Genomic DNA, 13,437 nt, shown 5'->3' with positions numbered 1-13,437 from the left:
TATATATATATATATATATATATATGAGAGATAGAGAGTAGATGAATATATTGTGTATCAAATTCGTCCGAAAAATGCTGAATTTATAGACTTGGCCATGTACAGTGCTCCATGCGATCGCATGGATTCAAAGCCTCCAGGCCATGCGATCGCATGGCCTCCTTTTCCTGGTCATATATGATTCCAAAACGTGGGCTGCTGCGTATTATTTAATATTTATAATATAATATATATATATATATATATATATATATATATATATATATATATAATTATATATATATATATATATATATATATATATATATATATATATATATATATATATATATATATATATTATATTCATGTGCATAGTTGACTTGTAATTTGAAACGACCCGTCCTAATCCATCTGGACGAATACATTACATTTGGTTACATCGCGAGGTACTTGACCTCTATATGATACATTTTACAAACATTGCATTCGTTTTTAAAAGACAAACTTTCATTACATCGAAAGTTGACGGCATGTATACCATTTCATAATATATCCAACTATAATTGACTTAATAGTACTCTTGATGAACTCAACGACTCGAATGCAACGTCATTTGAAATATTTCATGAATGACTCCAAGTAATATCTCTAAAATGAGCAAATGCATATCGAAAGATTTCTTTCATACCTGAGAATAAACATGCTTTAAAGTGTCAACCAAAAGGTTGGTGAGTTCATTAGTTTATCATAATTGATCATTTCCATAATTTTAATAGACCACAAGATTTCATTTTTCCATAAATATGTAGTGACCCGAACTTTTCCATGTTTTTATATATTAAATGAAATTGATATTTATATGATTAAATGTTTCCAACATGTTAAGCAATCAAACTTGTTAAGACTTGATTAATTGAAATAGGTTTTATATAGACAATTGACCACCCAAGTTGACCGGTGATTCACGAACGTTAAAACTTGTAAAAACTATATGATGTCATATATATATATATATATATATATATATATATATATATATATATATATATATATAGTTAACATGGTATTATGATAAGTAAACATATCATTAAGTATATTAACAATGAACTACATATGTAAAAACAAGACTACTAACTTAATGATTTCGAAACGAGACATATATGTAACGATTATCGTTGTAACGACATTTAATTGTATATATATCATATTAAGATATATTAATATATCATAATATCATTATAATGTAATAATTTAACATCTCATTTAATATAATAAAAAATGGGTTAACAACACTTAACAGGATCGTTAACCTAAAGGCTTCAAAACAACATTTACATGTAACGACTAACGATGACTTAACGACTCAGTTAAAATGTATATACATGTAGTGTTTTAATATGTATTTATACACTTTTGAAAGACTTCAAGACACTTATAAAAATATTTCTACTTAACAAAAATGCTTACAATTAAATCCTCGTTTAGTTTCATCAACAATTCTACTCGTATGCATCCGTATTCGTACTCGTACAATACACAGCTTTTAGATGTATGTACTATTGGTATATACACTCCAATGATCAGCTCTTAGCAGCCCAATTAAGTCATCTAACACATTTGGGAACAATCATTTGGCAACTAGCATGAAATATCTCATAAAATTACAAAAATATTAGTAATCATTCATGACTTATTTACATGTAAACAAAATTACACATCCTTTATATCTAATCCATATACCAACGACCAAAAACACCTACAAACACTTTCATTCATCAATTTTCTTCATAAAATTGATCTCTCTCATGTTCTATCTTCAAGTTCTAAGTGTTCTTCATAAATTCTATAAGTTCTAGTTTCATAAAATCAAGAATACTTCCAAGTTTGCTAGCTTACTTCCAATCTTGTAAAGTGATCATGCAAACTCAAGAAATCTTTCTTATTTACAGTAAGATATCTTTCTAATACAAGGTAATACTCATATTCAAACTTTTATTCAATTTCTATAACTCTAACAATCTTATTTCGAGTGGAAATCTTACTTGAACTTGTTTTCGTGTCATGATTCTGCTTCAAGAACTTTCAAGCCATCCAAGGATCCTTTGAAGCTAGATATATTTTTCTCATTTCCAGTGGGTTTATCTACAAAACCTGAGGTAGTAATGATGTTCATAACATCATTCGATTCATATATATAAAACTACCTTATTCGAAGGTTTAAACTTGTAATCACTAGAACATAGTTTAGTTAATTCTAAACTTGTTCGCAAACAAAAGTTAATCCTTCTAACTTGACTTTTAAAATCAACTAAACACATGTTCTATATCTATATGATATGCTAACTTAATGATTTAAAACCTGAAAACACGAAAAATACCGTAAAACTGGATTTACGCCGTCGTAGTAACACCGCGGGCTGTTTTGGGTTAGTTAATTAAAAACTATGATAAACTTTGATTTAAAAGTTGTTCTTCTGGGAAAATGATTTTTCTTATGAACATGAAACTATATCCAAAAATCATGATTAAACTCAAAATGGAAGTATGTTTTCCAAAATGGTCATCTAGACGTCGTTCTTTCGACTGAAATGACTTGTAACAACCCAAACCAACCCTCGACCAAACCACGCGAAAATACAAAATAAAAAATAAAAAAATCTGTGCAGCATACCCGTGCGGCGCGCCAGGTAGGGGCGCGGCGCGCCAAAGTGGACTGTCCGGAAAGTGTTTAAATGCGAAAAAGATTGACTAGTTCCCGACACTTTTAGACGAAACGCTTTTTACCATACATTCAAATATGTAAAACTAACCTGTTTCAAACATAAAATCAATGTTTTACAAGCGGGGCCCACACGACCCAAATTACAAGTTTAGTACAAGTTAAGAGTTTCGACCACCAACAAGTTTAAGTTCCAAACTACACAATGAGCATGACGTTTGGGATTAAACTACCCAACTATCGGTCAAACTCCAAGAGCTACTAAAGCCAAAAGCGTCCCCTAGCATCAAGCGGGATCTCTAGTCCAAAACGATGCCCTTACCCTTGTCCAAAATCGAACCTATAAAATGGTAAACAACGAGAGGGTAAGCAAAGCTTAGTGAATGCAATAATTATACTAATACATATATAATTATACCTACTTGCATACACTTACACACCAAACCGCAAACACGCTAGCATACACATTTAGCTTATCGTCACAATAACAAGCTATAAATCTCCAATACCACAAGCTAGCATAACAACCGCATATGAATATAACTCGAATAATATCATATGCTTACAACACAAATAACCATGGTTAACCAATAGTACAAGGGAACGACGCTCGCGAAAACGCCATCGGTGTTCACAACATCCGTTAGGGCACTTAACACCTCGCACCACTAACCCCTAGGGTGGCACCTTAACACCTTGGCACATCACCCCGAGTGGCATCTTAACACCTCGATGCATCACTCATTAATTTACGGAGTGGCGTCTTAACACCTCGACACTACACTCCTAGGTGGCATCTTAACACCTCGATGCTACACCCGAGTGGCATCTTAACACCTCGATGCTACACTCTTCACGTGAAACATGGTGTCTTAGCACCTCGACACTACACATTTTACACTACAACAAATAGATACATTATATACATACGCATATAATTATTCCACTCACCTCAAAGTCTTGTGAAAAGATACCCGAGCTTACAAGACCTCAAAGTAACGTACCTATCATATAATACACATCATCAAACGCAAACTCAAGTCGATCAACCAAACCCTTTTCACCATTCTAAGCCATTTTGACCCAAGGTGCAATTTCAACCCATTTGCACCCTTAACCCTAAATTGGGTCAACACACACCAAAACCCTAATCATTCGTCAAGATGAGTTTAAAACACATTTAGGTCACAAGGCTAACTCGTTTTCATACTTGCTAGGCCACTTAGGTCATTAAAGACTCATTTGACCCATTTCAAGGTCAACACACCCATTTGGGTCATCCATACCCAATAACACCCACTTACATACTATTAAAGTGTTCTAGCAACTAACTAACCAAATTTAAGACTCAAAAGTCCAATTAATACATTCAAACCCTAGGTTAGTCATCAATGAGCCTTCATAACCCATATTCACCCAAAATCCCCAAAATACTAACAAAATGGGTCTTTGGTTCATCACTAGCCCAAACCCTAACCCTTAAAGCAATTAAAGTAAGAAATTGGGTTTATAACTTACCAACACAATCACCACATAGCTATCGACTAGATGAACGACTTTAAAACTTGCACCAAGATCCGATTCAACCTCTTTCACCCTTTAATGGAGCTTTCTCTCTCAAGGATTGCACTCTCTCTCTAGAGTTTAATTGGAGAAGATAAGGTTGTTGGGAATGGAGTGAATGAAGCTCCAAAACTGATCCAAGGTATTAAATTCGGGCTCCAATGTGTTTTGACCAAAATGCCCTCAAAATATCTATTTTAAAAGAAGAGGAGAATCTGTCGCAGACAGATGGCGCGGCGCGCGACCTCCCAGTTCAGCATCTTTTCTCTTTTTAATTATGTGCAACCAAAACCCCAAAACTTGAGTAACTTATATACACACATGTACACTACAATTATTCGGGTCTTACAACTCTCCCCCACTTATTCGAATTGCGTCCTCGCAATCCAAGCCGCATGACACGAGGGAAGATAAACTAACACGAACTCTTCAGGCTCCCAAGTGAACTCGGAACCTTTACTTCGTCACCATTGAACCTTAAAGGTCCTCACCTCTTTATTCCTCAACATTTTCACCTTCTCGTCAAGGATAGCAATCGGTTCTTCGACATATTCTAACTTGTTGTTTAGCTCGATCTCATCTAAAGGCATCCATGAGGAATCATTCGCAAGACACTTACGGAGGTGGGAAACATGAAATGTATTATGGATCCCTGCAAGCTCTTCTGGTAATTCCAATCGATATGCAACTTCACCAACACGAGCTAAAACCTTGAACGGCCCAATAAACCGAGGAGCTAACTTTCCCCGTTTTCGAAATTGAATAATACCCTTCCATGGCAAAACCTTAAGCATCACCATATCGCCTTCTTGGAACTCAATCAATCGCCTACGTCTATCGGCATACGACTTTTGCCTATCTTGAGCCTTCTTCAAATGTTCCCGAATAAAATCGATCTTGCTATTTGTCTCTAAAACCAAATCGGTACCCCCAATCTCTCTTTGACCCACTTCTCCCCAACAAATGGGAGTTCGAAACCTACGCCCATAAAGCATTTCGTAAGGTGGCATCCCGATACTAGTATGATAACTATTATTGTACGAGAATTCCACCAAAGGCAAATGCTCATCCCAACTACCACCGAAGTCAATGATGCACGCCCGTAGCATATCTTCCAAAGTTTGATTCGTACATTCGGTTTGACCGTCCGTTAGAGGATGATACGCCGTGCTCAACTTCAATTGCGTACCCATATCTTCATGAAACTTTTCCCAAAACCGAGATGTAAAACGGGTATCTCGATCCAAAATAATAGATATAGGAACTCCATGTCGTGAGACCACTTCCTTGATAAACAACTTAGCCAAGGCCTCCGACGATATCGCTTCTTTAATGGGAAGAAACAAAGCGCTTTTTGTCAATCAGTCAACTATAACCCAAATCGAATCGAATTGGGTTCTCTCCGTTTTAGGTAACTTTGTAATGAAATCCATGGTAATGTGCTCCCATTTCCATTTCGGGATTTCTAACGGTTGCAACTTACCATACGGCTTTTGTTGTTCGGCTTTTACTTGTAAACACGTGACACATTGCTCAACATACTTCACAACATCACGTTTCATGCCCGGCCACCAATAATCTTTCTTCAAGTCATGATACATTTTTGTCGCGCCCGGATGAATGGAATATTTTGACTTATGTGCTTCATCAAGTAGCACCCGTCGGTAATCACCCATCTTAGGCACCCACACCCTTCCTTGAAAAGACAACAAACCACGCGGGCCCATAGTAATGAACTCTGATTGGCCCACTATTCATTCCACATGCTTATTGTGAACGTAAGCCTCTATTTGAATCTCGCCAAGCTTCTCAAGAAAATCGTTGGAAATAATCAAACGTAACGACCCCACTTTTATCGCCGGATGTTGACTCTTTCGACTCAACGCATCCGCGACAACATTCGCCTTACCCGGATGATAAAGTATTTCACAATCGTAGTCTTTCACCACATTCATCCACCTACGTTGGCGATAATTCAAATCTCATTGATTAAAGAGATGTTTCAAACTCTTATGATCCGAATAAATCGTACACTTGACACCATACAAGTAATGGCGCCAAATTTTCAACGCATGGACAACTGCCGCCAACTCAAGATCATGAGTCGGATATCTCATTTCGTGTTCCTTTAATTGTCGAGAGGCATAAGCGATGACTTTACCTCTTTGCATCAGAACACACCCGAGCCCATTTAGCGAAGCATCACAATAAACCGTCATATCTTCCACACCTTCCGGTAATACTAACACCGGAGCTTGACATAACTTCCCTTTTAGCAATTGAAAAGCAATTTCTTGCTCGTTCTCCCAATTAAACTTAGCATTCTTTCTCATCAACTTCGTTAATGGAAAAGCGATCTTAGAAAGTCTTGGATAAACCGACGATAATAACCGGCCAATCCGAGGAAACTTCGGATTTCCGTAGGCGTAGTCGGTCGTCCCCAACTCTTCACCGTCTCTATCTTCCCCGGATCTACTTGAATACCGTCTTTGTTCACAATATGACCAAGGAATTGGACTTCCCTTAGCCAAAATTCACATTTGGAGAACTTAGCATACAACTTCTCCTTTCGTAAGGTCTTCAATACTTCACGCAAATGACGTTCATGTTCGTTCATACTTTTCGAATAGACTAGTATGTCGTCGATGAACACTATTACCGACTTGTCCAACATAGGTTGGCACACTCGGTTCATAAGATCCATGAATGTCGCTGGTGCATTCGTAAGACCAAAAGGCATCACCACAAACTCAAAATGCCCATACCGCGTTCTAAAAGCCGTTTCCTCAATGTCTTCCTCACGGACCCGCATTTGGTGATAGCCGGACCGTACGTCGATCTTAGAGAAATACGTTGCACCTTGAAGTTGATCAAATAAATCGTCAATCCTAGGTAATGGATAACGATTCTTGATCGTCACTTTATTCAACTCACGGTAATCAATGCACATACGCATACTACCATCTTTCTTCTTCACAAATAACACCGGAGCGCCCCACGGTGAAGTACTCGATCGAATAAAACCCTTCTCGAGCAATTCTTAAATTTGATTTAACAACTCTTGCGTCTCCGTTGGCGCTAAACGATAAGGAGTTTTAGCAATGGGGGTAGCCCCCGGAACCAACTCGATGCGAAATTCAACTTGTCTTTCCGCCGGAACACCCGGTAATTCGTCCGGAAAAACGTCTTCGAAATCACTAACAACTGGAATTTCACGAATGGGTGGCGGCTCATTACGAGTATCGACAACATGAGCAAGGAAAGCCATGCCACCACTAACAACAAAACGACGTGCCCGTGTAAAAGTGCATATCGGCACCGGTCTCCTTCGCTTATCACCATGAATAACCAACTCTCCCCCACTTGGGGTCTTCACACGAATAAACTTATCATGGCATGCAATATCGGCTCTATAACGATCGAGCCAATCCATACCAACGACAATATCAAAGTCGCCCAAGGTCATTGGAATAAGATTAATTTTAAAGGTTTCGGCACCAAAAACAACATCACAATTTTCACACACATCGACCACTAGCACCGTCTTGCCGTTCGCTATTTCGACTTCTACCGGACGACTTAACTTAGCTAACGGTCTATCAAGTTTAGGCACAAATCTAGGAGACACAAACGACAAATTTTCACCGCTATCAAAAAGAATTCTTGCCGGATTAGAATTAACCATGAAAGTACCTGAGACAACTTCGTTTGATTGCTTGGCTTCATCATTGGTCATCAAATAATTTCGACCCCTTGCCGTACCCACCGCCTTCTCTAACCGCTTAACATTATCATTTCGCAAATCGGGACACTCCGGCTTCTTATGCCCCTCTTTGCCGCAATTAAAACAAGTGACTTTGTTTCCGGAAGATGGTTTCGGACACTCACGAGCCATATGACCCGGTTGCCCACAATTGTAGCACGTATAAGAAAACCCGCCGGTAGTGCCCTTCTTTGCACTATTGACACTTTCGTCCCCCCTCTTTCTCTTGCTCTTCTTGCTTGAGGCGTTAGAGTAACTAAAACCTTCAAATTTTCCTTTGGAAAACATGAAATCACTCTTTCTTGGAACCTCCAGCTCAAAACTCCGAGCCAACTCGAACAATTCATCAAAAGACTTAGCCATACCCCGACTAATCTTCCCCTTATACTCATCATTCAAAGTACGGTAGAAATCCTTCATGAGCTTATGATCATCACCCACATATTCTGGGCAAAAACGAGTCTTTGCCAAGAATGTAGACTTGAGTGTAACCAAGTCCATTGACCCTTGTTGCAAATGGTGCAACTCGTCCCGGATTCTATCGAGATCGGATGAAGTTCGGTATTCTCTGAAAAATTCTTTCTTGAACTCCTCCCATGTCAAGCCCTTACATTGTTCTTCACCATACAAGTTGATTTTATCGTCCCACCACAACTTAGCTTCTTCGCGTAACATGCTAGAACCATACCTCGTCTTCTTTTTAGGAGGACATTTCGCGGTACGGAAAGCTCCCTCAATATCGGAGATCCAACATGTACTTTTTAAAGGATCCCGCACCCCATTAAACATCGGGGGTTGAGCATCCTTGAAGTTCTTGTAGTGGAAGTCCCGTCTTCCTTCACCTCCTTCACCACGAGGATAGATATTCCTAGCGTCAAGGGCCTCTTCGATAGTGGCCTTCATTCGTTCATTAATTAGATCGGTTATTTGCTCATCAACCGAATCTTGAAAGACCTTTCGAACGTCCGCAAGAAAATCCGCTTTTAACTTCTTAAAGACGGCCTCGACCTTGGTTGAGAACTCGGCGTCCCCGCTTGTACTTCCGTTATCATGTTCGGGACCGTTTCTCGTCTTCATTCTATAAAACGAATTAGGTAAACCACCAAGCGGAAGGATAAATTACATATATATACATACACATATGCCACACTACTCCATCTCGCTCAACAATCGTCGTACATTACTGGTTTGACACGATTTGCGCCCGTAACAATGGTAGCTAATCATTGTTACGCGAGCACGTCGCATTAACTTGCTAGTACAACGTCCATCTAGCTCGATGCTCGCTAAACATACATAACAAATAGCGCATGATTAGTTTACATAAACCTATGTACATACTAATCCCAATCCGACCCAAAGTCCTACAAGTCCCGCATAGCGCACGCACAAAAAGTCTTAAGTCTAGGCGCCTATCTCAAGTCACCTAAATCCTTTAAACCATGCTCTGATACCACTTGTAACAACCCAAACCAACCCTCGACCAAACCACGCGAAAATAAAAAAAAAAAAAAAAAAATCTATGCAGCATACCTACCTGGCGCGCCGCGCCAAAGTGGACTGTCCGGAAAGTGTTTAAATGCGAAAAAGATTGACTAGTTCCCGACACTTTTAGACGAAACGCTTTTTACCATACATTCAAATATGTAAAACAAACCTGTTTCAAACATAAAATCAATGTTTTACAAGCGGGGCTCACACGACCCAAATTACAAGTTTAGTACAAGTTAAGAGTTTCGACCACCAAAAACTTTAAGTTCCAAACTACACAATGAGCATGACGTTTGGGATTAAACTACCCAACTATCGGTCAAACTCCAAGAGCTACTAAAGCTAAAAGCGTCCCCTAGCATCAAGCGGGATCTCTAGTCCAAAACGATGCCCTTACCCTTGTCCAAAATCGAACCTATAAAATGGTAAACAACGAGAGGGTAAGCAAAGCTTAGTGAATGCAATAATTATACGAATATATATATAATTATACCTACTTGCATACACTTACACACCAAACCGCAAACACGCTAGCATACACATTTAGCTTATCGTCACAATAACAAGCTATAAATCTCCAATACCACAAGCTAGCATAATAACCGCATATGAATATAACTCGAATAATATAATATGCTTACAACACAAATAACCATGGTTAACCAATAGTACAAGGGAACGACGCTCGCGAAAACGCCATTGGTGTTCACAACATCCGTTAGGGCACTTAACACCTCGCACCACTAACCCCTAGGGTGGCACCTTAACACCTCGGCACATCACCCCGAGTGGCATCTTAACACCTCGATGCATCACTCATTAATTTACGGAGTGGCGTCTTAACACCTCGACACTACACTCCTAGGTGGCATCTTAACACCTCGATGCTACACCCGAGTGGCATCTTAACAACTCGATGCTACACTCTTCACGTGAAACATGGTGTCTTAGCACCTCGACACTACACATTTCACGCTACAACAAATAGATACATTATATACATACGCATATAATTATTCCACTCACCTCAAAGTCTTGTGAAAAGATACCCGAGCTTGCAAGATCTCAAAGTAACGTACCTATCATATAATACACATCATCAAACGTAAACTCAAGTCGGTCAACCAAACCCTTTTCACCATTCTAAGCCATTTTGACCCAAGGTGCAATTTCAACCCATTTGCACCCTTAACCCTAAATTGGGTCAACACACACCAAAACCCTAATCATTCGTCAAGATGGGTTTAAAACACATTTAGGTCACAAGGCTAACTCGTTTTCATACTTGCTAGGCCACTTAGGTCATTAAAGACTCATTTGACCCATTTCAAGGTCAACACACCCATTTGGGTCATCCATACCCAATAACACCCACTTACATACTATTAAAGTGTTCTAGCAACTAACTAACCAAATTTAAGACTCAAAAGTCCAATTAATACATTCAAACCCTAGGTTAGTCATCAATGAGCCTTCATAACCCATATTCACCCAAAATCCCCAAAATACTAACAAAATGGGTCTTTAGTTCATTACTAGCCCAAACCCTAACCCTTAAAGCAATTAAAGTAAGAAATTGGGTTTATAACTTACCAACACAATCACCACGTAGCTATCGACTAGATGAACGACTTTAAAACTTGCACCAAGACCCGATTCAACCTCTTTCACCCTTTAATGGAGCTTTCTCTCTCAAGGATTGCACTCTCTCTCTAGAGTTTAATTGGAGAAGATAAGGTTGTTGGGAATGGAGTGAATGAAGCTCCAAAACTGATCCAAGGTATTAAATTCGGGCTCCAATGTGTTTTGACCAAAATGCCCTCAAAATATCTATTTTAAAAGAAGAGGAGAATCTGTCGCAGACAGATGGCGCGACACGCCACCTAGCCGCGCGACGCGTGAACTCCCAGTTCAGCATCTTTTCTCTTTTTAATTATGTGCAACCAAAACCCCAAAACTTGAGTAACTTATATACACACATGTACACTACAATTATACGGGTCTTACATGACTACCTTTACAAAAACGACTTGTAACCTGTATTTTCGACTATAAACTTATACTTTTTATGTATAGATTCATAAACTTAAGTTCAATATGAAACCATAGCAATTATATTCACTCAAAACGGATTTAAAACGAAGAAGTTATGGGTAAAACAAGATTGGATATTTTTACTTGTTGTAGCTACGTGAAAATTGGTAACAAATCTATACAAATCATATCCTAGCTAACTTATATTGTATTATACATGTATTCTAATATATTATGTAATCTTGGGATACCATAGACACGTATGCAAATGTTTTTGACATATCATATCGACCCATCTATATATATTATTTGGAACAACCATAGACACTCTATATGCAGTAATGTTGGAGTTAGCTATACAGGGTTGAGGTTGATTCCAAAAATATATATACTTTGAGTTGTGATCTAGCCTGAGACATGTATACACTGGGTTGTGGATTGGGTCAAGATAATATATATCAATTTATTTCTGTACATCTAACTATGGACAACTAGTTGTAGGTTACTAACGAGGACAGCTGACTGAAAATATTTAAAACATTAAAACGTATTAAAAAATGTTGTAAATATATTTTGAACATACTTTGATATATATGAACATATTTTTTATAGGTTCGTGAATCGATCAGTGGCCAAGTCTTACTTCCTGACGAAGTAAAAATCTGTGAAAGTGAGTTATAGTCCCACTTTTAAAATCTAATATTTTGGGATGAGAATACATGCAGCTTTATAAATGTTTTACAAAATAGACACAAGTACGCAAAACTACATTCTATGGTTGGATTATTAAACCGAATATCACCCTTCAAGTCTGGTAGCCTAAGAATTAGGGAAATGGCCCCTAATTCACGCGAATCCTAAAGATAGATCTATTGGGCTTAACAACCCCCATTCAGGTTATGGATGGTTTAGTACTTCGAGATTATTATACAGATAAAAGGTTCTGTTTTGGGGATATTCTATGCATTAAGTTAACGTCGGTTACCAGGTGTTCAACATATGAATGATTTTTATCACTATGCAGTTTGCGAAATGCCTGATAAGAGATGTGTTATAAAAATGAAATCTTGTGGTCTATTATTATGATTTAATAATATGTAGGTTAAACCTATAACTCACCAACAATTTTGTTAACGTTTTAAGCATGTTTATTCTCAGGTGATTATTAAGTGCTTCCGCTGTTGCATACTAAATTAAGGACAAGATTTGGAGTCCATGCTTGTATAATATTGTTTAAAAACTGCATTCGAAGACTTATGTTGATGTGTAATATTATTGTAAACCATTATGTAATGGTCGTGTGAAAAACGCTATATTTTAGATTATCATTATTTGATAATCGTCGTAATATTTTAAAGGTTATGGTTTGTTTTAAAATCGAATGCAGTCTTTGAAAAACGTCTCATATAGAGGTCAAAACCTGAAATCAATTGATATGGAACGTTTATAATCAATATGAACGGGACATTTCAGTTGGTATCCGAGCGTTGGTCTTAGAGAACCAGAAATTTGCATTAGTGTGTCTTATCGAGTTTGTTAGGATACATTAGTGAGTCTGGACTTCGATCGTTTTTTCTTTAAAAACGATTGCTTAACACTTTTGTTGGAAATTATATATTATTAACATGTAAATATTATGTCATATATTAACCTCTTAATGTGTTTGATATTGTGTGATAGATGTTTACCACTAGTACAAATCCCATTGACTCACCTAATAATAATGAAGAGTCTAATATAATTTGGAAATATTCACAAATTCCCGAAGAGGAACCGGAAGAAGAGGAACCGGAAGAAGAGGAACCGGAAGAAGAGCCGAAAGAAGAGGAATCAGAAGAATAGGAACCGGAAGAAGAAGAGGTTCCGGAAGAAGAAATATTGATAC

The sequence above is a fragment of the Rutidosis leptorrhynchoides genome, chromosome 7, assembly GCF_046630445.1.
Source record: "Rutidosis leptorrhynchoides isolate AG116_Rl617_1_P2 chromosome 7, CSIRO_AGI_Rlap_v1, whole genome shotgun sequence".
NCBI lineage: Eukaryota > Viridiplantae > Streptophyta > Magnoliopsida > Asterales > Asteraceae > Rutidosis > Rutidosis leptorrhynchoides.
The sequence above is the reverse complement of the archived record's forward strand: the minus strand, read 5'-3'. Positions refer to the sequence as shown.